This window comes from Miniopterus schreibersii (genome assembly GCF_964146895.1).
Source record: "Miniopterus schreibersii genome assembly, chromosome: 12".
Taxonomy (NCBI): Eukaryota; Metazoa; Chordata; class Mammalia; order Chiroptera; family Miniopteridae; genus Miniopterus; species Miniopterus schreibersii.
The window spans coordinates 61,308,036-61,333,337 of record NC_138112.1 but is presented as its reverse complement, the minus strand read 5'-3'; the positions used below and the strand labels follow the sequence as shown (position 1 = coordinate 61,333,337).

The 25,302-nt window shown below is 50.4% G+C and overlaps 2 long non-coding RNA genes across 2 annotated transcripts in view; one reads left to right on the top strand and one right to left on the bottom strand.

The window, feature by feature from the left end:
- The window catches only part of LOC308565440, a 67,312-nt gene extending 63,698 nt beyond the window's left edge, over window positions 1-3,614 (bottom strand). The window contains exon 1 of the long non-coding RNA XR_014000040.1: window positions 3,363-3,614. This is a non-coding gene — a long non-coding RNA (uncharacterized lncRNA). The remainder of the gene's footprint in view (window positions 1-3,362) is intronic.
- On the top strand, window positions 3,172-20,111 carry LOC308565441. Its single transcript, XR_014000041.1, has 3 exons — window positions 3,172-3,498; window positions 19,250-19,657; window positions 19,895-20,111. It is a non-coding gene; the product is annotated as an uncharacterized lncRNA (long non-coding RNA).
- Window positions 20,112-25,302: the final 5,191 nt, after the last annotated feature.

Below are 25,302 nucleotides of genomic sequence, written 5' to 3'. Positions count from 1 at the left end.
ACTCTTTCGGAACACGCCGCCGGGGAGGGAAAGCCTCCTTTATCTGGGGAGAGGGACTCTGGTTTAGCCCTGGAGCTCGGAGTCCTCGCTTTCGGCGCCTTCCCGCAGGCTGAGCTGGACGGCCGGACTCTGCCCGGCGCTCTCGGCCTCCCCGGTCCTTCCTCCACCCGGGAGAGGGTAGAGGCTGGGCGCTCAGCTAGCCGAGCGCGGAACAAGGGTGGGCGTTTAGGTGGCTGGAAGAACCGCAGCTGGGGCGCAGGGGAATTCAGGCCCTCCCCGAAAATGGGTAGCTTTGCAGCCCTTGGGTCTTGAACTCTCACATCCCTAGGCACATTGTCTATCATTGTCCATCCCTCTGGGCGCCTGTGTGTGTCTGTGTGTCCTTCTGGTCCAGTCCCTAAGGACGTCTAGCCGTGTTTCTTGCTGGCGCAGGGCACCGGGCGCAGGTCGTGGCGAAGGCCTGGTTTGCGCCACTTGTAACCAAAGTGGTCACGACTGCAAGGAGTGGAAGAGGAGGGGGGACCCACAGACGGTCCCCAATCCTGCAGTTCTGCTCCCTCCCGAGGACCCGGTGCCTGGAGAGGCCAGGACGGGGCTGCTGCTGCTGCTGCTAAGTTGCTGAGTCGGGTGCGACCGCATCTCTCAAGAGCTCCTTCTCTGCAGGGGAGGTTTCCCCCGGTTTTCGACTGTTTTACCTCCTTCTGTGCTACTTAGTTTTGAAAAAGACGAGATGGGGGTGCACCCGAGGCTGCAAAGCGCCCTGAATTAGGTTGGAAGCAGGTGCGGGGGGAAGGAGGAACTCCGGGGACCGGGCGGTGCCTGGGTTTTCCCTCCTCTCAGAGCCACCCAGGGCCCCGCGGCTCCCTCACCTCCGGGCCCGGCTCGCGGATGGGGGACGCCGCAGGCCTCCAGCCCCCCCTCAAGGGTTTCCCCACCCCCAAAGTGTAGTTGGATCCTTAGGGTCCAACAGGACCAGAAAATGTCCTCAATTGATTCCTGGTCCAGGTACTGACTCGGCTCTAAGACCAGGTCCTTTTTTGTTTTTTCTTCTGGTTGGTTTTTTTTTGGCCCCCCTTTTTTATTTTTCTCAGCGGGTGAACGGGGTTATTCGGGGTGTGGGCGGGGGTGGGGGGGAGACACAACTTCTGTAAACTTTATTGCATTTTAGCTTATTCCCACTTCTCCGAAAACACACGCACACCGCCTGCTCCAATTTCCCCTGTGATACAAAGTCCATTAAAAAGTTGGGGGGGGGGGGCGAAGGACAGGCGGGTGACCGAAGCCTCGGCCGGCGCTGGAAGGACGGGAGGGAAAAGGAGTAGTTCTCCCTCAGAAAACGGGGACAGGACTGGGAAGGCTCGGGCGCGCGGCTTCGGGAAGGTGAGTGGGCTTCGGCGATCGCTTGCAGTCTTCTGGACGAGTGCGCCCTCCGCGAATGCTTTTTGGGGTAAGGGCTTCCGGCTATTGAGTTATGTACAGCAAGCCCAGACCGCAAAAAGATTCGCGAAGGGCAGAGTCTGCCGGCTTCTTCGGTCCGCCGCCGCCGCCTCCAGCCCAGGATGCCTCCGAACCCGGAGCCGAGCGCGCTGGGTCTCCCCGGCGCGCTCCGGCGCGGCTCAGCCTCCCCGCCCCGCGCGCCGCCTCCCTCTCCCGCCCCTCTCCGCGCCCCCGGCCCATCCCCGCGTTTCTCCACACCGTCGCGATCCCCCAATTCAGCTGGCACGGCCTCGAGCGAGGTGTGTGCAGAGCGAGCGGAGGAGCGCCGAGCGGGACCAGGAATCCCGCCGCCCAGCCTCCACCCTCTCGCGTCGCTCTGGCACCCGAGCCTCGCCGCCGACCTGCTGTCTCCCCCACTCCCCTAGCAGGGCTCCGCCAGCCCGGCTGCAAGGTCGCGGATCTCTAAACAGGTACAGCTCGGATTCCCCCTAAAACCCCTCTCGTCCCTCCTAGTTCCCCAGCCGAGGTTCCAGCCGCGACTACAGGCGCTGCGTAAAGAGAAAAACTCCCCCAGAGCACTAAATAAATACAGACGAGGCTGCCAGCTCATTGGTACGGACTAAAATCGTCACCCACCAATCAGGAGAGAGCTCGCATTTTCTTTTTCTTTCTTTTTTTTTTTTTTTTCAGAAGGGGGAGGGAGAAAAAAATATTTCCATTTCTAATTATTCAACAAAACCCAGACGAGAACACGTTAAAATATTGTTGTTGCAAAAAGCTGGCCATGACCGCTATTCCAGCCCAGGGGAGGGGAGGGGCGCGAGATGCTGGGCAAGCGGGGTTCAAGAGAGCGGCCTCTCCCAAAGGGACCCAAGCCAGAAGATTCAGGCAGAAAATGACAGGCAGATGAACATAAAATAAACCCAAAGTCCACGCTAGTCAGCCTATTTCTAGAAATATAAGACCATCTAAATCCCGTCCCCCCCCCACCCCCCAGTTCTTAATGCTCAGTAGGAAGAGTGAAGATCCTCCCTCCTCCCCCTCCCCCAAACCCGTCTAGATATTGGGTGTCTAAGAGCCCACTCGCCTCAGGTGCCCTTTCATCGCTGCAGCCCCTCCCCCACTCCCTACCCATTCTGCAGAAAGCTGGGGGAACAACAAGTCAGGAGCCCCCCGCAGACCACCGCCTCCCACAGAGGCCTTAGAGTTTCCAGCTTCTGCAGGGGGGAGCAGAGGGCGGGAAGGGAGCCTAAGGTGGAAGGAGGAGAGAGAGCTCTTTCCTACGTTCAGCCTCCTTCCCTCTTCCTTCTCTCCCTCCGGGTCCCCTCCGGCATCCCAAAAATCCAGACTTTGAGAAGGTGCCCTCCTACTTCCCCGGGCAGCGCCACCCTTCCATAGCCTCTCTCGCCCCGCACCCCCTCCGCCCCAGCGTGGTCCAAGAACAGTGTGACCATGTCCCTCCCCAGCGGCAGTCCCCCTATAGGGAAAAACACAGCCAAGGGGGGATGCTGCAAACATTGCAGTAACTTAGAGCGAAAGTTGTCATATCTGTTCTTTGCCACCCTGGAATCGACGTGCGGACGGGCGCGGGCGCCCACACACACACTCTTGCTCAGCACGCCGGGAGAAAACGTAGCTAGACGAAGTAGTCACTGTCTCCCGTCGGCCCACCCCTCTGCACATCCATCACCTTCCCGCGGCTCTGCGACCCAGCCACCCTCCCACCGCCTACCCACCACACGGCGACCAACAGACGCACGCACACACCCTCCGCGCGTCCGCGCGCCTGCCGCTCCGGAGGGGGCTCCTCGCGCTGCGCCCGCCGCCGCTGCGGCGCTGGGCAACTGGGGGGAAAAGTTCTGCTTAGCCGACCACTGAACCTACCCGCCACCGGCCGACCCTCGACCCAATCCCCTTCTGCTTACCTCGGGAGGGAGGCCCCGGGAGCGCGCTGGTCCGGAACGCACTGCAGCCAGCTGGAAGGAGCTCCAATCCAATCGGCCGGCGCCCCTCCCCGCCCCCCCACAACTGTTTGCCCAGAGGCGTAGCGGGCTCTTCCAGGTAAGTATATAAGTTACTGTACTGTGTGGGAGGGTCACGATCTTGGTAATTGCGGCTTTCCGAGCTTAACCCCTGCGTTCCTGCCTTCCTCCAACTTGTTGAGGACTCGTCGGGTCCCAGGCGGAGCGAGCGAGCGCGCCAGCCAGCGCGCCGGCCGGGAGGGGGAGAGAGGTGCACCGGTAGCGAAGGGAGAGCAAGGCAGCCAGCGGCGGAGTTCAAATGCCCCCCTGGCAGCGGTTTTCATTGGATAGGTCCTTCCCCCCACCCCCGGCTCCCCTGGTTTGGTGCCCCCCCCGCCCCCCCCCGGCTCCCGTGTAGGGGACGTCTCCAGGCGAAGTCACGATTCCTTCTCAGTTCGGAATGAACTGTGACTAGAGCCATGACGAAGCCAGCGCGCATTACTCACTTTTTGCAGTCACGACTTGGGAATCCGTGCTGGTTCCAACCAAAATTACACCGCTACCATTGAATTATTTAATAGGTTCCAGTTAGGGGTAAACTTGTCCATTGTCAAGTGATGGGGGAGGGGAACGGGGGAAAATTAGGACCCGGAGCGTCCTCCCCCCCCCCCCTTTATGATACTTGGACACCCCCAACCGCTCCACGTGTTGCAAATGCTTTATTGGGCTACCACCCCTCCCTGCCCGAACGCTTCCCCACCCCAACCCCAGCTATTTTCTGTGCAAGTGTGGAAGGATTTGTAAACACGACCACGCAACTTGCGGGGCTGAGGGGCGAGGCTTGGGAAAGGGAACCAGTCGGTCCGGATGAATGACGAGGAGGGCCCAGGGGTGGCCGAGAGGTCTCAAGCAGCTTCGGCTTGAGCTGAATTGTCAAGACAAAGTGTGTGATGCAGCGCCGTGTTATTTCCCACAAATAAGTAACGGCCCTTGTTACTATTATGAGCTGGCGAACACCCAGTCTCAGCCGGGGAATCTTCCCAGAGAGGGACTGCTTCTGAGCTAAAAATAACTGGGCCCCCCACCCCCCAGGGCTGCTCCTCAGTGTCCTGTATGGGGGGTCAGGTCACTAAAGCCAGGGGCTGTTGCTGGATTTGGATAGGGCAGAGGGAGCAGAGAGTACCTCGGCTCTACTCTTTCACCTGAAGGCCAGCCCCCTCAGATACTTACCTCATCGTCTCGAGTTTATTATTATTTTTTAATTGCATACAAAATATCCCTGCAGGCACACAAGCGTACTGCAGATGCGCAAGATTGCCTCATGTCCCCCGCCGCCTACAGCCCACCCTTGTGGCCGGTTCCAGGATGCATTTTTGTCACTCCTCTACCAGGGGTTAATCAGTATAAAGGTCTTTGTGTGCGTCTGATGACCTTCCTCCCTCCTCACCTGTCTGGCTACAGGTTTGGCCAAGGTGTCTGGAGTTGATTGCAGTGAACCCCACTCTAGGTCAAGCCCATAATCCCAGGGAGTTGATGGTCTCCCCAATAACATTTGGCAACTAGGAGACCCCCCCCCCCCCCGCCCCAGTTTCCCTCAGAGCCAGTTTTCAGAAAAATCCTTTGGCTTTTGGTTTTAAGGTCCTCGCGATGTTCCCAAGCCTGAATTCTCTGCACATCGCACCAGCAACTCCTGTGCCTTGGCTTCTAATTCATTCATCCCACCAACTCCTTCGGGGCTCCTATGACTAGGACGCGAAGGGGGAATACTAAGAAAAATGCCATAATGCACAGATACACCCTTCCACACCTCGCAGGGATTGCAGGATGCAGGAGCGTGCGGGGATGAAGTGGGAGGGGACGAGAGTCCGAATAAAGCAACCTATGGCCTCTTATTTTTAAAGTCACCATCACCGGAGAGAAATCTTTCAAACCCACTGGCGGGAAGGTGCGGGCGCCTGGGAACGGAGACCCAGATAGTGCCTGGCCTCTGCGGAAAAAGCCGGTGAGGCAGCGGCGTTGGGTTCCTGAAGCGATGGGCCTTGGCGCATCCTCGAATCTAACACTTGGCTCCCCCTCCTTTAATTTTTTTTCCTTTCCTTCCCACTCACCCCTCCTTTTCCCCAAAGCTCTCACCGAAGTCACGACTATCCCCTTTGAACATCCTTAACTCCCTCCTTCCCGCACCCTCCTTCTGCATGCAGGGCGGGGCTATCCGCATCTGGCGCCAACCCCGCCCCCTGGCGCTCCGAGCTGAACTCGCAGGGGACCGGCGGGTTTCAGCACCTGCCCTCCGTGGACAGCGACCTCGTCCTGGGCCAGCCGGGACCCGGGTCGCTGTCCTCCGGCTGCCGGACCCGAGTGCGCGGGGAAGTTTGTCTCAAGGAGTAGAGATCCTACTCTCTTTACCTCCCGGCCCCATCCATGCGATTTTAATCTATATCTACCGTCTCCATTAATCTCGCACAGAAACAGCACATTAAGTCGTATCTGGGCACCCTTTAAGACAGAGAAAATGGGGAGGGGAGGGGGCAGTCGGGAGAACCGAGCTCAACAGCGCCGACCCATAAAGAGAGAGGGACTTGCAGCAGCTATTGATTCAGAGATTCGTCAGGGTGATTCCCAGCTCTACAAGAATTTCCCCTTCCAGTTCCTTTGCATGCAGCCCAAAATTCATTAGGCACACACACACAGCTATAATCCCCCCCACTCAATCCCACCCTCCTCTTTAGAAAGGGGTAAAAAGGCAGCCAAAAAGAACCTCGGGGCATGCACAAAGTAAGCCTCAGCTCATACTCACAGTCTGCGGCATGCACATGACATAATATTACTTACCCAAACGGGAACTCCTTAAGAGGGAGAAAGAAACAGGGGGAGGGAAGAGAAAGTGGAAAGAGAGAGGGAGACAGAAGAGAGGAGAGGAAAAATCCAACAATTAATTTCCAGACATAGTTGGGGGGGTGGAGAATGCGGTGATGTCCAGGTTTTCTTCCACCCGCGCTGGCTTTTTATCCCAGTGCAGCCCTCGGTCTATTTCTGGAACACGATCAAACCCTGATGCTATTTTTAGCAAGTACTGAAAAAACCTCCACACACAAAGGCATTTCGCTAGAACGTTTTGTCCAAAACATTAAATGTGCATTAAGCGCCCCCTCCCCACCTTTTTCTGCACTAGCAGACTCACTCACATTACTGCAGATGATGTTTTGCAAAGCAGAAAAATACCCAAATATTTCTTATATGCCCCCTCCCTCCCGTCTGCCTCTGCCTGTTGCAAGCTCCTCGCGTCTGTCTCCCTGAGCAGAAGGCTCTGGAGTGGCTGTATTCTTTCCGAGCCTCATGTCTCCATTGACCAGATCCCCCGCATTCCGGGGAAGAGGGTCGGCTTAGGCCCCTTCCCCAGACGAGCGTCCCAAGGAAGCTCTGGAGTCTCCTGCTATCCACGATGGAGATTCCCAAACCAAGGGGGGGAATCCTCCTTACCCTTCCCACGTTTCCCACCCATGCTTTGCAAAATCGCGCTGTGTTTGCAACACACCGCCTTTGGAAATGTATATTTTGAAGGCTGCATATGTGTGTGTGTTTTGCGTTCTAGTAATTCACTACGAGGGGGCTGGAGAAAATAGACTCCTGAAGGCAGCGCAGAGCAGCCGCCTTGAGGCTCCTCTGCCAGCCTGCGTCAGTCATCAGCCACTGACGTCACGTGCAGATTCTCCCCTTTGGTGGGTCTGGTTCAGCCGGGAAAAGGCTTCTGCTCGGAGACAGCGCTTTGTGTTCAGAGCAGCCACTAAGCTGGCGAGGCAGCCGGGGCGGGCGCCACCCCGGGCTTGGGCTGGGCGGCTGCAGAGGCGGCCGGGAGCGCGGGCCCGAGGGCGCGCCCGCAGGACAGCCCCCTTCCCCAGCTCTCGCCGCCCGAGCAGACCGGTTCAGCGCCCACTCCCCCAGCGTCCCTTCCCCTCCCTTTCGCGACCGGCCGCTGTGGCAGATTCAGCTGCGGCTCTAACTGGGATTAATTCTGTGTGTCTGTCAGGCAGAGCGCCGCGGCTCCTCGGCTGACGCACATAACAGATTCCGCGCTCCCGCTTTCTCCCCTGCTCCCCTTTCCTCCCTCCTTCTTTCCCTCTTCTGTTTCCTGCGCCCACGCATCCTGCTTGGTCTCCCACGGAATCAGCCAGCTACAGCTGCCCAGAGAGCAATAATAATCCGAGTTACAGACAGAAGGACAGACAGGTTCCCAGAGCAGGAACAGATAAACCTGCAATGAACACACAGCCTTTTGCAAATGACCAGCAGCATTAGGAGCTGCCCTGGTATTGGGGGGCGGGGGGGGCAGGGAACAGGGCATGCTGCTGCAGCCTTTCCCTCTCCTCACCACCCCAAAAGGAAACCCACCTCTACAAATACCCAGATGGCAGAGTATTAGCCAATAAACAACTTCTGGTGAATGGTCCAGGGGAAGAAAATTCAACAAAGCCTGGAAACGCTTAGTCTCGAGCAACAAAATCGGGACTTTTGAAGACTAGGTGATGGTTTGCACTTTCTCCTCAAAGGCCAGGGGATCTTTTTTCTTCTTAAAATAATGTCCCTGAAAAATGAGCTCAGTGGATTAGGGCTATTTTTAAACCAATTTGAATGGAGCTTGTTTCATGAAGGTGACAAAATCTGTGTGTGTGTGTGCGTGCGTGTGTGTACGTGTTTCAGTGTGTTGTATCTGAATCTGAGGTTTTCAGCAGGAGACGTGCCACACCTCAGCATGACAAAGGGTTTATTGATCGGTGGTGATGGAGGTGGGGAGAATTCTTGCATATTGGAAGATCTGAACAACATCTCATACACAGAGACCACCTTCCCCAAATCTACACAGCATCCTGCATCCGCCTTGCATAACTTCTGTGCTGGGGGAGGGGGGAGGGAATCAGAGACCTATTTACAGTCATGGCTTGATGCATGGTTCGTCTCCTTTATTAACCTTAATTATCAACTTTCCTTGGCAGTGGTTTTCCTTGATGCCAATAGACAATTTTCCAGAGACTACCACCAGGATTTAGGGCACAGGGCCTGGGAGACAGTGATCACGGGGCTGATCTTTAATCACTGTGATCTTTAATACCCTCTCATCTCCCTCCTCAGGCGCTCCTAGCCTTTGTAACTTGCCTTGGAGATTTTGGGTTAAGCTTAAGCCCGTCCTGTACCCTCGATTCCTGTCTGTGGTTTAAGCCTTGCCCACTAAAGGGAGACAGAGGACAGCTGCTCAGCATGGAGGACACCCTCTGGCAGCCCATCAGCAGCTGTTTATTTTTAGTTCCATGAATGCATGTATGTATGCATGTGAGAATGTTGCTGCAGTGGGGAGGTGTGCAGTCAGGCAGTCAGAAGAAACATCAATGAGATGTAGGTGGCCCTCGTTTTCCACTGAAGATGACATCACATGGGATCAGCAGATGTCACCCAACAGGCAGGAAAGATTCCCCATCATGTGTCAGCAGCGTTCCAATGAAGTCTTCTAGGATTAATGCAAATGTCAGGCTAAACATATTTTTAAAGACTCAGAGTAGGTATGTTTTTAGAGAGATGAGAGTAGGTATGTGTAAACATCAGTTCACATTCACAGAAACCATATAGTTTCTATATAAGCTACATAAACTCTATAGAGAAGAGACAATTTAGAAGAATGTGACCTGCTTTCTATTTCTATGCTTTCTATGGTTGTTGGTTGCTATTGTGTCTGATGTTGAGACCAAGGCAGGTTCATTTAAGATCCCTTTGGGGGTTCCCTGACAGCTTCCAGAAAACCCTGATTCTAGCCCTAACAGATGATGTGGAGCTGGAAATACAAGAAATGTGCTCAGACACTGCATCTCAAACTTTTGAGGGCGGTAGTCAAAATTATACTAACCTTGGCTGCCTGGTTGACTCAACATCTCTGCCCCTTCCCCAAGAGGGTGCCCCTCTGCCTTGTCCTCAACTTGCCAGGGTTATCAAGCTGACAGATAGATGGGAGGAAGGGGGTGGGGAGGAGATGCTTAGTAAGCTCAGCAGAAACATTTGCAGAAAGTTAGGCCTCCAGAGGCAGTGGCTCTGTTTTTCGTACACAGGACCTTTGGCACATGACTGAACTGGAGCTGGTGACATTGGCTTTCTGAGCTGTCCTGCCATTCTTTGCTAAGGGCTGTGATGCCCAATTCCTGTTGGAGCAGTCAAACTCAGGATCCAGGGAATTAACAGACTGATGTGGAACCTGTCCAAGATGCAAATCGCCTTCTGCACTGTCAACTGATTCCTGGGCATCCCAGCATGAAGAAGACTTACTTCCCCTAATGCTCCTGCAGAGGGCCTAAGGGCAGGCTGTTGTCACAAAGTCCTTGAGAAGAACTGAGTCTCCTCTCTTTCAGGGTCAGTGAAGCCCAGAAATGTCCCACCTGTGTCTCTTGTCTCCTTTCTAAGCACCAAGAAAAATGCCTGTAGGTAAAGCACTGGATTTGGAAGAGAGAAAAACAACAACAAAAAAACACAAACCCAGCTCCCAGGAAAACCAATAGTCTATCAGGGAAGAGGTCCAGGGAAGAGATTTCTCTTTGCCTAAAGGTATCTCCATCAGGGAGCAGAATTATTTTGGCCTAAGTGAGGGACAGGATGGGAGGGAATAAACCAATAGTCTTTGAGTATCTACTATGTGCCAGACGCTGTGCTAGGCACTTTACTTATGGCAATTCTATGGGTGTCATTACAATAATGTTACCTACCCCACTGGGTTGTTGAGTACAGAAATCACTTCGAAAAATAGTAGTTATGATTTTTCCCATTTCAAAGCTAAGGAAGTGGAGAACAGATAGGTTAAGTGACTTGTCCAAAAGTCTTAGAGCTTGACACTGTACAATTAGGGATCCGATTAAATCCATATCTGTGTGGCTTCAATACTTATGCTCATACCACTCTATCATCTTGCCTCTATTTGATCTTTTACATCCCAGTTCCAGGCTCCATCATTTGGAATTGGAGATGTCTGGGACTTTCTCAGTAGTGACCTGAATAATGAAACTGATTTATTCCTCCTAAGGAGCCCTTTAGTCAGTAGACATCCAGACACACAAGGCTACCTGCCTGAGGAAAGACGTCCTCCACCCTCTACCTAGGGATGCCTCAGCTCATCCAAAACTCAGAGGATTTGTCCGAAGCCAGCCAGTGTGGATGGCAGATGCAGTGACCTTTATGCCCATTGAGGCTGCTACGCCCAACCATGTTTCCACCTCCACTGAAGAAGCCCCTTAGGTGGCACTAAGGAGTTAGGAATTCCCCAGTCCAGTCTTCCAAGCACTCTGCTGCCTTAAGGTGAGATCAGCAGCAAATCTGCATTTTGACTGGCTAGTCATCAGAGTCCTCCTTCACCCCTTTAGAAACTGGCATCCCCCATCGTTTCAATTCTGAAAACTTTAGAGGCTAAGCCATTAGCACAGTGGGGGAGTAAAGCCCCAGCAAGCTATTCCACGATCCCCATCCCCTATCAAATACATGTTTTCATCACTTACCCTGATCAAGAAGTACATTCTGTCTCAGGAACATTTCTTAGAAGCCAGCATATTTGGAGGTTTGAGGGTGATATTTTTAAGGATCACTTGCCTGCTGAAGGAAAGTGACTAGAATTGCATCCCCCCCCCCTTTAGTTGCCATCAGCACTCAAAAGTCTCAGTTCTCCATCTACCTGAAAGCAATCGCAGTGTTCAACTTCAGAATAGTGAAGAAAAGATCTGCTCTTTGCACACCTCCATTATCAAGGAACAAGCTCTTTCAAATGCCCCCCGCCCCTCCCTACACCACTAGTAACCGCTGGATGCCTCGGAGGGCGAGATGATGGATTTCCCAGATAACTTATCGATGGAAGGCACATTTGGGAGAATGGGGACCTAGAGGGCCACGCAGGCGTATCTAGAGTGGGTTCATGCTGAGGGTCTAAGCAAACACAAAGAAGCCAGAGCAAGCACATGATAGGGGGCTGAGGCTGACGGGGTGGGGTGGGGTGGGACTCAGGACGCCAGCATGTTTGAGTTTAGCAGAGGCTAAACAGAAGAGCATCAGAGCTTGAAAAGCATGGGCCATGCGGAGAAAGGAACAATCCGAGGGGTGCTTCAAGACAGCTGCACGAGTTTGGCCTTAATCTTGTGGTTGGTGGACAGCTGTCAACCCCACCTGAATTCAGTGGGCAGAGGAAGCTCAATTACAGATTCACGGGGGAGGTCCAGGGGGTCTCAATTAGCTGAGCTTTCAATCCTTTCCTATTAAAGCAGCCTTGAAAGTAGCTGCTGGTCTACTAGGCTTGGATCCCTATATCTGATAGGCCAACAGTAAAGCATGGGCATTGCATTCTTTAATTCCTAGTCCAGTAAATATAGGTTGTGGCATAGGGGCAGAATGGACTAAGGTATGTGCTGGATTGGCCAGTTTTTTTGTACTTATTGGCAAGGCTATGAGTTAAACAATGAATTAGGTCCGAATCTTGTCATGAGAAGAGAGAACTTCAGCTCATCTGTGAAGATCCGGCATCGTCCTTTAGTTCTAGTTTACCTCTCAAAGTGGAAATAGATGTGGGGAGAGAAAACACACTTTCTAGGTATAGTGGGCTTTCTGAGAACCACAGTTTTTGCAGCGATTGTCTTTGAGAAAGAGAGCACTATGAACTCAACAAATTCCAATTTGGTTAATCCTGGGTGTCTGTTTTGTTTTGTAGAGGTTTAGGTTAACATTGTGAGGCTGGAATGAAGGGCATTTGAGACAATAAGAACCAATAGAGGACAAATCTTACATCCTAACGGGGTGGATCTGGCTCATCAGCACCAGGTTTCTGAGGTCACTACACATCACCTTAGACAGTGGGGGCAAATGTCACTTACCTCACCATCCAGGAACCTGTGGCTCAGAAGCCTTGGGTCTCAAATGAAAATGCCTAGAGTGAAGCCATCGCAATGTGGTAGAATGAAATGCAAATTTAATTGGAGGGGAGGAAAATCGAGATGGTTCCATCCTGTGTTCGGGGGCAGTCCAATTCAGAGGATCTTTTTCTTTCTCTCCGCCCTACCGCCACCTTCTCAATCACTCCAAACATTCACGAGTGAGCTCTTTCACTATAGCTGACTGAGATTAAGGGATTTCTGGTCTTTCCATCTGGTTTCAGTTACGTCATACTCAGTTACCTTGGGTACCTACATCGAGTGTGGCTGCTCTGGCAGAGAGCCATGCAGCTTCATTTTGGAAGAGGTAGGATTTGCTGTTGCTTTCCTGACCTGGGGGCTGAGTGTTGGGCGGAACCTGGCAGGAGACACGGGTAGGAGAGAGGGAGCTAATGTTAGCCACCTGGATATAACTCAGAGGGGAACTTGCCAAACAGAGAGCAAAGCTACTGCCCGTGAGAGGGGCACCTGGGAGAAAGAGCTGAGGGGGTAATGAATGGAGGAGGGATGGCGATCGGGAAGGGTTATTATGGCGAGGGCTCATAGGAAGATGAACGCGAGCAGCAACACTGCAGCAAGCACGAGGCAGAGGGTGAGGTGAGTCCTGGGTGTCTGAGGACTGCTTTGAAACCTCATCTGGTCTCCTCTTGGTCGTTGGCGCTCCTACAACAAGCAAGAGTGAAAAGGGTGGGCTGTCAGCAATCTACCTTCCATCACTCACAGCTCCTTGTGAGCACTGTTCCAGGTTCTCCCCTCCCCTCCTTCAGTGCTATCATTTTGGCTACCCCGGGGGTAGCAGGGACACGAGGGGCAGATGCTCAGGGCTACAGTTAGGTAGAGATGCTCAGCCTTACCAGCAGGTGGCCAAATACGAGTTCACTCCAAATTGGAAGGCCTAGACCAACTATGCACCAAGAAGTCACATTTCTGGCAAAGTAGAGTTTGTGGGGTTAACAGGCCGAACCAGAAAGACAGCTGCTTCCACTGGTAGTTGGGGGTCAGGAGGTTACATTATGGACAAATATTTTTAACCCAACCACTATGTTTAGGACAGTGACAGCCCCCAGTTGCTCAGGAGGTGCTGCAGAAAGCCTCCTCTTGTAGCTGCTGTGTTGCTATCAGCAGGTACCATCATGATCCCCTTACGTCATCACTCTGCCTCTAGGGAAAGAGGCAGCTAGTAGGAGATCTTGAATTGGGGTGGGGTGGGATGCCAGGCAATGTTTAGTGTGGCTGCTGTCCCATTGCGTAGGTTTAGAGACACAGCAGTGAAACTGGAGACCAGCACCCAACCCAACAAGGACTGGGAATTCTATGACTTACCTATATCTCAAATCCCCAGGAAGAGCCAATGTGGAAATAAAGGCTTTGAGGTTCTTCTGTGTGAAAAGAATTACATCTCTGCATGGTCCAGGAGAGCTGAAACAATATTTGGGATTCTCCCAGGGACCTAGATACCTTTAAAATGTGGGCTAGTGAGAGACCAGCCTTAAAAAGATAAGTGGCTTGTGTCATTCCTAATTCCCAAATGACTCAATATCAAGGGACCTCAATTATGAACCAAGCTGAAACAGGGAAAGGAGTGACTCAGGACAGGATCTGCATGTAAATCAAGGAGGTGCTTTCACAATCTTTACTTTCTGCAGTTAGAAACCCCAGTCTAGACCTCGGTTTCAACCAATACCAACCAGAAAGTCAGCAATTCAGCTGAGAGCAAAGATTCTGGTCTTGACTCTGCCATTTGCTCCCAACCAAAATCTGGAACACGTCACTCAACATCTTAAATTCCCAATTTGCAAAACGTGTACCTGCCCTACCTGCCTCACAGGAATTTATTTTTAAAAACACAGGTGTGAACATGTCCCACACATTTAGAGGACATACTCCTTAGTCACTGTGGTTGTCACTCTTCCTTCTGTCTGGGCAGCACAGTGACAGCACAGATCGGACAAGCACCGCTATGTAGTTAATTGTCTCATGAGTTGGATTTTTTTTTAAAGCAAAGTTGAAATGCTCGAGGACCCAGGAAGGCTATGGAGCAACCCCAGAGCCAGCACAATCTACTTAGATTAGGTGATGAGAACCAGCTTTGCTTCCAACTTCACATCGTCCCTCGGTTCTCTTGCGTTCCCTCTTGGGAATTTTAGGTCGCCGAGGTGGTCTGCTAGTCTCTGGTGATGCCAGGCACTTAATCAATCACTCCAGGTCTTCGCCGCCTCATTTATAAAACCCTGCCACATGGAAGTAAGATGCTTAGCACTGTGTTGGCGCCCAATAAGTATGAGATGAAATTATGAAGGAGACAGAAGAAACCAGTCTCTGGAGTTTCATCCTCCTTGGTGCCTCAGGATGTCTCGTTTCCTCCTTGGTTCAAGGCACCTAGATGCTCAGATGCCTCAAATTGATCCGGGCAGGGCAGGGCAGAGAGCAGGGCAGGGCAGGGCAGAAGGACTGCTTTGGAATTTCTATCCAAGAGCCAGTAGAGGGAGCTCCCGAGTAAAACTGCTCCCGTCTGGTCCACATGTCCTTCATTTCCCTCTAAAGCCAACCTCTGCCCAGGAGCCCCCGACAATTCCTCTTCCAGAAAACTGGATGGAGCCCTCAGCGAAAGCCCTGGACCCAGGCCTGCTTGCAGAGCACCCAGGGGCTCTGGAGCTTTAGAGACAGCTTGAGTCCCACACCAAGGTTCAGCTCTTGGGCTCCAGTTCCAACTTGGAATAACGAAGATCGTGCCTACTGGGCCTATCCCAGGAGATCTGGGCTGAGGCTTTGACGCTCACACTTCTCTGGCCCTTGGAGTTCTGACTGTGCTCCGGCTTTCCAGTCATCCGCTTCCCACGAATGCCTAGGTCACAGTCACTAAAGGGCCTTGTTGTAACTTGTTACAAGGCAGCCATGGAGCCCGGATACTGTTAAGCAGCAGAGTGAAGGAAATAGTCTTTGCCTGCTCGTAGGAGCCTTTAAACGCAAGTGTCTGAGAAACCCAACGCTGGACACGGCATTTCTCTCATAAAAGACCTCAAATGGCTGCCCGACGCTGACCCTGGCAGGATGGACGCTGGTGAGGCTCTGGGCCAACCTTGTCCACGGTTCCTTCTCTACTCACATTCCTCAGGTCCACCAGGTGACACAATCTTTTCTGCTCATCTCTATTTCCTGACTCACAGTTAATCAATGCAGTAGTAGGAGCCCCAAGAGATGGTGGGAGATCTTTCCAGGTTTTCTTATAATTAACATTTGCTCACAGTCTGCTTTTGATTAGAAGTGGCCTCGTTTCTTTTAGGGTACCCAAGGGGCTCTGGGCCTCATCTGCTTACAGGGTGATACAAAGCTCAGGAGGAGCCCAGAATGTGGCAAAGACTTGCCACCCAGGAAGGTTACACACATAGGAGAGCGTCTCTCCCCCTCCCGCTGGCATGCTATCAAGCATAACGATAGCTGGTATTTATGGAGTGTTTACTAGCCTCAGGTACTCTGCTGAGAGGTATGTATACATTATTCCACTCAGTCCTTATAGCAACTCAGTGAAACAGTTCTTATTACAGTTTCCATTTTAAAGTTGAAAAGCTAGGGCTTGGAGAGGCTAAATAAACTGCCCTAAGTCAAAAAGCTCATAAGTATGATAGCTGGTATTCTGAAATGCAGAACAGCCCCTCTCTGGGCTCTAGCTGGGTTCTCCACAGCAGACAGTGGTGGAGTTCCCTTCAGCATTAGATGTTTCCAAGGGTGAGGGGAACCTGGGCACTGGGACACCCTTGTTAAGTCCCAGCCAGAACCGATGGAAGCACCTGGTGTTCTTTCTCAGTTCCTTGTTTCCTTTCCACAAGGCAAGCGCCACCTGTCCCAGGAGGAAAAATGACCACCAGGATGAAGTTTACTTTCTTTTTCTTCTCTGAGATAACCCCCTGGATACTAGACCAAGCCACGGAAAACAAAAGGGACTCATTACATCTTTGGAAAATGCATTGGACTTCCATAATTTGGGGATGGGCTGGAAGATGGACAGCTGGGGACCTAATTCAAGGGTAGAATTCTTTAGGTCTCATGCCTGAAAATAAGACTGGAGATTGCCATTAAAAATAATCAGAAGTGGGGTGTAGGTAATGGATTCCCTGAACAGGATACAGGTAGATAGCTTTTTAAAATCAGAGAGCTTATAAATCAGTAGGTTAGTGTAGAATAGGAAAAAGCCTCTTGTCTTGGTGTAAGTGGGTACAGAAGGAGTTTTCAGGGAGGGATAGTGGCTATTTTGCTCTTCCTTTTTCTCTTACACTACCTCCCCAGACAAGTTCTGTTTTCCAAATCGGTGTGAATTCTATTTAGAAAAGTAAATTTGAAGCAAATAATGCTTTAATGGATTGGGATCCTAACTCCTGCCTGCCCCAGAGTGAGGCTAGGTACAGGCCTCCCTGCAAAGCATGTCTTCTAAGGCTTGGTGGTTCTTAATACCCAAGATGTGGTGGTCAGGGTAGGTCTTGTCATTCTGGGTCCGGTGAACCCTCACGTAATCAGCCCATGGGTTTCCGATAGGGTGAACTGCCATAAAAGCCTGCCCTCCTCACCAAATATCACCAGGAGTCTCTGGAACGAAAGACCTGTATCTCAATGGGTGGAACCTGTTGTCCTTTCCTAACTGGTACATCCACACTAGTTAATAAACTTGTGGATGAAAGGATTCCTGATAGAATAGGACACAGGATAGATAGGTTTAGAACAGGGACAGGAAGCCTGCGGGGGCTTATTGGCCAGGCAGAGGATTTATAAATCCCAGGGTTGGTAAGGCTCTCACCAAAAGATGAATGTGGGCTTTAAAGGCCTCCCTCACCTTCTGGACCCTGAGTGCTGTGGTGGCAAGCAGGATCCATATCTTAACTATCACATGGCCTGCTATCTAATAGACTCTCCTTAAATTTTTGCTGAGCTCCCAATTTTCATGAGGCCTTGGGGTCCAGGTAAGGGATTACTTTCCCAAGTGTTCTCCACTTGGGAGAGAGGTCATTGAAACTCAAGACCTAGATGAGGGGTAGATAGTCCTTCTTGTCTCCAAGGAATCACTGAAGGACTCTCACATGTCCAAGGAGGACTTGGGACATCTGCCCCATTGGAGAGGAGGAGCCTCGAGTCTTGCCTCTCAGCTCCAGCGAGTCAAATGCAGATGATCTTCTCATCCATAGTCTTGGGGTCCAGACCTGTGCTAAGCACTGACCTTTCTTCTTATCAGGATGCCTCCTCTTTCAGGACTGGAGGCTGCTGGGGGGAAAGGGTTTATGGGTTCTGAGCTGAAGTGAAAGCTCCAGGAGAGTTCCCCAGGCCTGCCCCTGTTTTTGCAGGGTCAATGGAAAACAGTTCCTTTGGCTTTCAGTAGGGTAATGGTAGGGAAGATAGAGTTTTCCCCTCCCAAGAGGAGTCCCTATGTATGTGGAAAGGTCTAAGAATGACTCTACTGGCTTCAGAAAAGGAAGAATCTACCCAGGAAAAAGGCATATGGTGGAAACGCCACACCCACAACATGCTGTTAAAAGATGCTCCCAAGTCACTTTTCTGATGCTTCCTTGGGCCCATGAATGGCCAGAGGTATAACAATAATAAAAATAACAATAAAAATAGTAATAAATCAGACATTTGGTATGTGCCAGGCACTGTGCCAAGAATTTGCAAATAACTCAATGAATCATCATAACTCTTTGAGGTAGGTGCTATTATTACTCTCATTTTTACATTTCAAGAAACCGAGGCTTTGAGAGTTTAAATAACTTGTCAAAAGTCACATAACCAAATACAGGAGTCAAGAATTGAAACCAGGCCTGTTTGGTTTCAGAGCCTGAATGAATCACCATCAGACTGTACTCAGGACACTGTGAGAGTCCAGACTATGAAAGACCTATGTCTACCTCTATTGCCGAGTGAGATGGGAAAGAAAGGAAGGCAGGATTTAAAAAAATTAACATCTGCCTGTGCACACACATATGCACAAACACGTATATCACGTATGTAGACCACTCTAGAGTGCTTTGGGATAAGCCATCTCACTTCTCATTTCATTCTCAGTGGGGTAAGTGACTATTCCCACTGTCCAGGTGAGATAAGCAGGTCACAAAGAAGCTAAATAATTTGTCCTCAATCATATATCCACTTGATTGCCTGAATCTACATGGTTTGATGCCAAACCCGTGCCTCTTTATAACATATTTCCACAATAATGAGGCATACTCAGAGTCAGCCAGCATCAATTAAACACCCACCATGGGTCAAGCACTGTGCTAGGCTCATTTCATAAACAGTAAATAATTACTCATTGATTGACTCCAGTCCGCTAACTGGGCTGTCACTGCATCAGCGTCCAAGTCAAGTAAAAGTTATACAAAAGAATAAATAAGAGTAATTCCTTTTCCTCTTTTCTCTAGGTATTCTTAGTAGCTTAGTTCAAGCTAAATATTTAACCAAAAGGTGTTGCTGTCATCCAAAGGACAAGGCAAGGAAGAAAAACTAGATTAAGGCTGAAAAACGTAACTCTCAAATTCCCCGAACCAAGGATAGAGGGTCAACAGGGTCTTCGTTTTCTAGGTTGGATGCATTTTTAATCCCATCGTATTTCCACTCTAGTTCAACTTATATTTCTGAGGTGCCTTCTAGCTTTGCTCCTTAGAGGGTGTTGATGAAGAAAGAAAATATTCCCTTTTCACTGGGGTGTGTCAGGAATATAGGACTCTCTTCTTGACCCTTTCAGCCTTAAGCTCTACTCCTCCCATATCAACATCAATTGAATTTACTGCCAAAGTCACTTCTGACCAAGAGATTCCTGGGCAGACATCAGAAAAGTGGTGAGAGAAATGATAACTAATAGCAATAAGTGCTAAATAATTCATACAATTATTCACAAAGCAAGCAAAATATTATTTTATTCATTTGCAGATGGTGGAGCCTAAGTACATATCAAGCAGAGGATCTGCTTCATGAAGCCGAGCTCGAAACTGATGGGTAGGGAGTGGATGGATGCTTAATTTCCAAGGCCTGGGCTCTAACCCAAGGCTTCAGCAGACCCAGAAGAGACCAGCAGATGAATTCTCTCTTCAAAGCTGTGACACCATCACCAGGAAGCGGTGGACTTTTCATAGAGTTGGACTTGGAAGGAAAGGAAACCCCAATGGATAAAAAATGGGGGCTTGCTGAAATTTTTTTTTTGCTGCAGATGGGATGATTCTCTTGACGAGGGAAGATGAACCAGGGTTCTCAGTCTGGGATCTGGGTTACTTCTCACTTCCTCTTGCCCAGGCTGGCTTCATGGCCATGTGCCCAGGCTGGCTTGATGGGCAAGTAGAGGTAAGTCCATGACTAAGTAAGTGGGGGCACTGACAGCTCCTGGAGGTCATACTGTTTGAACCAGAACTTGCTTCAAATGCAGAAAGAAGGGTTCTACCAAACACTGATGCCCAAGGAGCCCTATCATATCATTTCTTACTGGTGGCTTTCCCTGCAGTTGCCAACCACCTATGCTGGAAATGATGACATGGAGGGAGAGGGAAGGAAAAAGCAACCCATAGCTCCTTCTCCTTTCAGGCCTTCCTGACTCATCAGCAAGCTGAAGTTGGAGAGTGCCGGGAGAACATTTGCGTGTAAGACGTGAGACACCATAAAGGCTGTTGAGTTCATTCTGTCCAATGTTCCTATTGTTCTGGTAAGAACAAAATACATGTGCATGTACGACCTATGAAATACTGATTATGTAATTTCAGTGATTCTGCGAACGAATTAAATGCTCTTATATTTGCATATGAAACTATCATTGCGTAACATAAAGATGAGTACTAATTCATGCTAATAATTAAAATTTTTATTTTTATTTAGCACGACATTAAACAGCAAATTAAGAAACATCACAAGTTGAGAGAGATGGTAAAAGAAAGAAAAAAGCTTTATATTCTAGTACCTTTAACGGCACATTTTTTTTCTGGTTTTTGAACAAGTGGTCCTACGTTTTCATTTTCCACGAGGCCCCATGAAGTATGTAGCTGGCTCCGCTCTTGCTCTTACTTTTCTTAGGAGAACAGAGGGGAAGCATCAGGGCTAACCCACGGCGATGACCATGCAGGGAGGCGGGCTTCACTCTTCTCAGTGGGAAGGCCGCAGCCTGCAGGGAGGCTCCCCAGCGCTGAATGAATCTGAGGAAACCCAGGGCAAGTTCAGGTTCACCACACACACTCAGGGACGTCAGACCGGCCCCGACACAGGACGCGGCATTTCTCCACTGGCATCTTCAGACTTGATGGGTGAAGAGGGTCCGCTCTTGTGTGCAGCTCATGAGCTCGTGAGTGGAGAGAACTCTGCACACACACACGTGTGTTGTGGTCTCGCCACACATATGTGCATATACACTGCATATGTGTTTGCATGTGAAGTGTGCTTGGACAGCTGGTTGAGCCCAAGAGAGGTGTCTTTTCATGGATCTCAGGGGGTTGGCTGACGGACATGAAACACCTCAAGGCCAAGGTAGAAATGGTGTCTTTCTGGAACTTAGTCCTCAGGAGACCCCAGCTAAGACTAGTGAGCGATACTGATGGGTTTGGGGAGCTATGGAAGACACACACCTGTATTTCCAGGACCAGGTTTTTCTTCTAACCACTTACTTCTTTTATATTAAAAGAAGACAAGCACTTGTTGAATTAGGTAAAGAACAGAAACAACTGCCTTCTGAGGGGCAGGACACAAATGACCCTATAACCTCCTAGGCCATGAAAGACTATCCCCCTTCCACCACTGGACAAAAAATGAGGGGGCAGTCCCCTGAACTGGGACCTTAAGCCATGTGGACAGCGGATGTCAGGCATGCTGGCCTGGCTTCACTCCACACCAGCAGGTCCATAGGATGGAGTTGCATCCACTCTGCTCTTTTCTAGCTGGACAGCCCTTCATACCAACAGCAGGCTCTGTGCAAGTCTGTGTGCATCTCACCTCCAATCCCATTTGTATGTAACCCTTGCCTTGGGTTCTTCTAGCTCTGGAGCCATGACAACAGCATGTTGATTCTAACTTCCAAGCACCCTCCTCAAATCTCCCCCCACCCCGGCGGAATAGAGTCACTTTTCATGTTAATTTGGTAACCCCATGGGAGGAAAAAGCTGCCACTTACTCTTCAGAATCACAGCCCTGTCCAGGTGGTCTTCACTACCACCAGTCTGGTCCAAAGAGCCACTGCCTTTTACCTTCTCATATTTCCAAGTGCATTTTAACCAGACATGCAAATGGTGCCCCCACATATATATTTAAAGACCCATTGGAAGAGGGGATGTTCCCCCTGCAAAGAGACTTGTGTTCCACCTTCCAGGAGTGGCTGCTCTTCAGAGGGGAGGTGATTCAGCTTTCCTGGGGGTCATTTTCAGGGGAAAACACAGTACTACAGCTGAGAGCGCTGCCTGCTTCCCTAGACTAAAAAAAAAATCCTCAGACACGGAATTCCCATGGACAAATTCTGGCCAACACCAGGGGCTAAATTTTCCCCATTAAACGTAAAGCTCAGGATAAAGGATGTGGGGAGGGAGAAGGGGTGACAATGCCTTTTCAGCCTTTTCAACCCTCTGGAGGATTTGAACTCTGGCCCCCAAGGTCAAATGACTGATGTTCAAAAGTCCCTTCTTCCCATCCCTCCACCTCTCTTCCCCAAGCTCCTGACTAACAAAGAAGGACACTCTTTGCTACACACAATAAAGCCCTGGTGGATTTACCCAGATTAAAGAGCCCCTTGAAGTCTCTGTCAAAACTAATCTTCTCAGGAGAAACACTTGTTGATAACCACCTTGCTTTGTGAAGCAGCAGGGAGACCAGGGCCCCGCTGGAAAAACTGGCCTCTGACCTCCCCATCTCCACACGGCACCAGGCCCCATGCATCCCTGACCTCACAGAACGCAACCCCCCCAAGCCCGGCAAGCTCCCGCCCGGGCAGCTTCTCCACCCCAGCTGAGCCATCCTCACACGGCCTCCTAAAGCCAGGCGGCCGGCCTGCAGCGCCCCGCTCAGACCCCGCTGGCCGCCGGCCTTCCCTCCTCGCCGCCCCCGCCCCAGCCCAGCGATTTAACCCTCCATCCTGCGGAGTTCAGCCTCTCTCCATGCTGCAAAGTTTGCCAGGCGCCTGTTCAGGAGGCTTTCTCTACACAACCGGCCCTAGGAAATCATGCATAAAGATTTCCCTCTACAGGTGGTTGTGAGCTGTAGCAGTTTTTGCTCTTGAAATGGAAATGTGTGTGTGTGTGTGTTTAAATTTCATTTTACCCACTGATTGGGTTTTTTTTTTTTTTTTTTTTTAATGTTTTGCTTGCACCCACTAAAGACTTAGCATTTTTTCCAAAGAGTGGGAAGAGAGGTTGAATTCTTTCTGCAAGAAGTGTTCCCATCACTATACCGACCACCACCCTCTGACTCTTTCTCTCCCCACACTCCCCCACTTTGCTTCGACTTCATAAAGCCTTTTGGGAACTAAATTTTCATGTGCAAAATAATTACGAGAATGAAGACAGTGAATGAGAATCAATCCAAAATATGACAAAGTGGAAGAAGCACTTGCCCACTAAGAACCCCCTCCACCCTCTCACCCCCCCCCACAAAACATTAGGGTGGGGGGAGACGAGGCAGCACCCCCTCCCCAGTCTACCGCCACAAGATTGTCTTCCAGCGGGCATGCCTCCTGCAGAACCCGCACACACACAGCCCCGGGGAAGCCTGCCCAAGAAGTCTCGACAATTTGTGCAAATATAAGTGCTCAATGAAAAAGACAGTAATCATGGCCAGTCACACAGACCTACTCCTCCAAACATTCGCCAACTGACATCATAAACTTTGCAAAAGCCACACACAAGACAGTGCACGGTATAACCTACCTTGGCGAGCTCCTTCACTTTTTGTGCAAATGTTTTCCCCTCCGCACGCTTTACACAGATTTCTAGGGAAATTCGGAAGGGCTGGTGAGGGGGTGGAAGGGGTGAGGGAAGGAGGGTAATATAAATAAGGCAGCGTTTTAAATGCACCACGCGAAAAGCTCGGGGTTTCACGTTTTGTCTGCACTCTTCCCGGAGCGAAGCAAAACAGTTCGCGTTCGGTGCCAGACTTGGTCGGAGAGGGAGGGAGGCAGGGAGGGAGGGGAGGGAAAGACGGAGGGTGGGGAAGGCTGGAGGGAGGGAGCGAGGAGAGGAAATGGGAAGGGGGCCGAGGCAGAAGACAGGGGAGGGGAGCGCGGAGGGAGGGGAGAGGCGGAGGGGAAGGAGGGGGAGCCGGGGGAAAGGAGGGAGCGAGGAGCAGCCCCCTCCCACGCGCCCACCCCCACGCGTGCAGGCACCTCCTGAGTAACTGATCAGCGCAAAGAACTCCTCGCCCACGGTCCAAAACCCCGCCTGAGGTCCAAGTCCCGAGGCCCTCACTCTGGGTCTATTTATAGACAGACCCTAATGATATGCGTTGCATTTGAACGTAAAGGTGTGTGTGGGGGGGGGGGGGTGCGCGCGCGCGGATCACGTACGGTTCCTTTGACAGGTATGATTTTTATTTTATCTGTATTTTTTTTTTTTTTTTTTTTACTGCGGTGCGTTTGCTTATATCTGCTTGGATTTTCTTTCCTTTTTTTTTTTTTTTTGCATCAGGAAAACATGTATCCTTTGAAGGTGCTTGGGGGAAAATGGTGGGGGTCGTAAAGCTTACAAAACCCTGGCTTTCCCTCCCACCCCCGCCCGCGGAGCTGGGATATTTGCAGAGTTGGGGCTGTTTGAAAAGGCTCCAGCTCCGTGTAGCACGCCCAGTTCCAGCAGTGTGTGCTATTGACCTGCATTGACGTCAGTGCGTCATTAGGTCTCCCTTAGAAACACTGACTTTCAAAAATAGTATCAAATTAATTCAGTTGGAGCCTGGTGAAGAAAGGCTACTAGCTGGAATCAGCCATAAAACTCCAGAATTTTCAGCCCTAGATCTCTTCTTTTTCTAGGAGCCAAATAAAAATCAGATTGTATGGAAAATGCCATTGATGGGATTTTTTTTCTCCTTAAGAAAAGAGACCAAATTAGATTGCAAAACCCAGAACTGCTTCTTTTTTTTCTTTCCCCTCTTTTTTTTCTGATCTAAAAATAACCCCTGCTTGAGCTGACTGCGGTATCTTTTGTGTTGCAGCTCTCTGTTTTTAGCAGTATGGTCTGCTGAAGGGTGGAACACAAGTACAGATCTCCATCTACTGATATTTGCAAAGCCAATAATTAATTTTAATAAAACAGGTGTGCCTCATTGTGATGGTGGGTAGTAAAGGAGAGGGAGCTCCATAAGAGATTTATACCATTCACACTTTCCAGTTTCATGTTTTTCCAATTCATCTTCTTAGGATGCAATTCTTACCCCACGTGTCTCACGTGGCCTCTGACCAGCACAAGCAACCCCCATTCATACAAACACAAAGCACCAGCACATTCACACTTAGCAGAGACAGTACATTCATAAGCAAAGGCTCTGGATCTTTCTTCCTCTCAGGGCTGCTTGGCAGAAAAGGCATAGCAGCCCACCAAAACAGGATTAGGTTTAATCTGGGGGATTTAAATATGCCATCTGATAATTAGATTGCACTGTTAAAGTCTGCATTTATTTAAAACCTGCTTTTTATAGAGGAGCAACCACCCCCGTCACCTAACAATACAATTTCAATTGGTCCATTTTATAACCATATGTTTATATATTTACATATACCTGTGAATTATATTTGTGCATATAGGAAGCCTCCCCCATGGAAGCCAGGTGGGTGATATCTTCTGCTCTCAAAGCGTGCGTGAAGAGGGGATATTAGATCTTTCTCTTTTCAGACGAGGCAGTTTACAAGAGTTTTGTATGGTCTTCATTTTCATATTCCTGCTTCCCACCCTCTCTCCCTTACCCACTTTTCTCAAATATGCTGAACTTGTGCCTCTGGGTGACAAAAGAATTTAGTTTCTCTGACCCATTCAGTC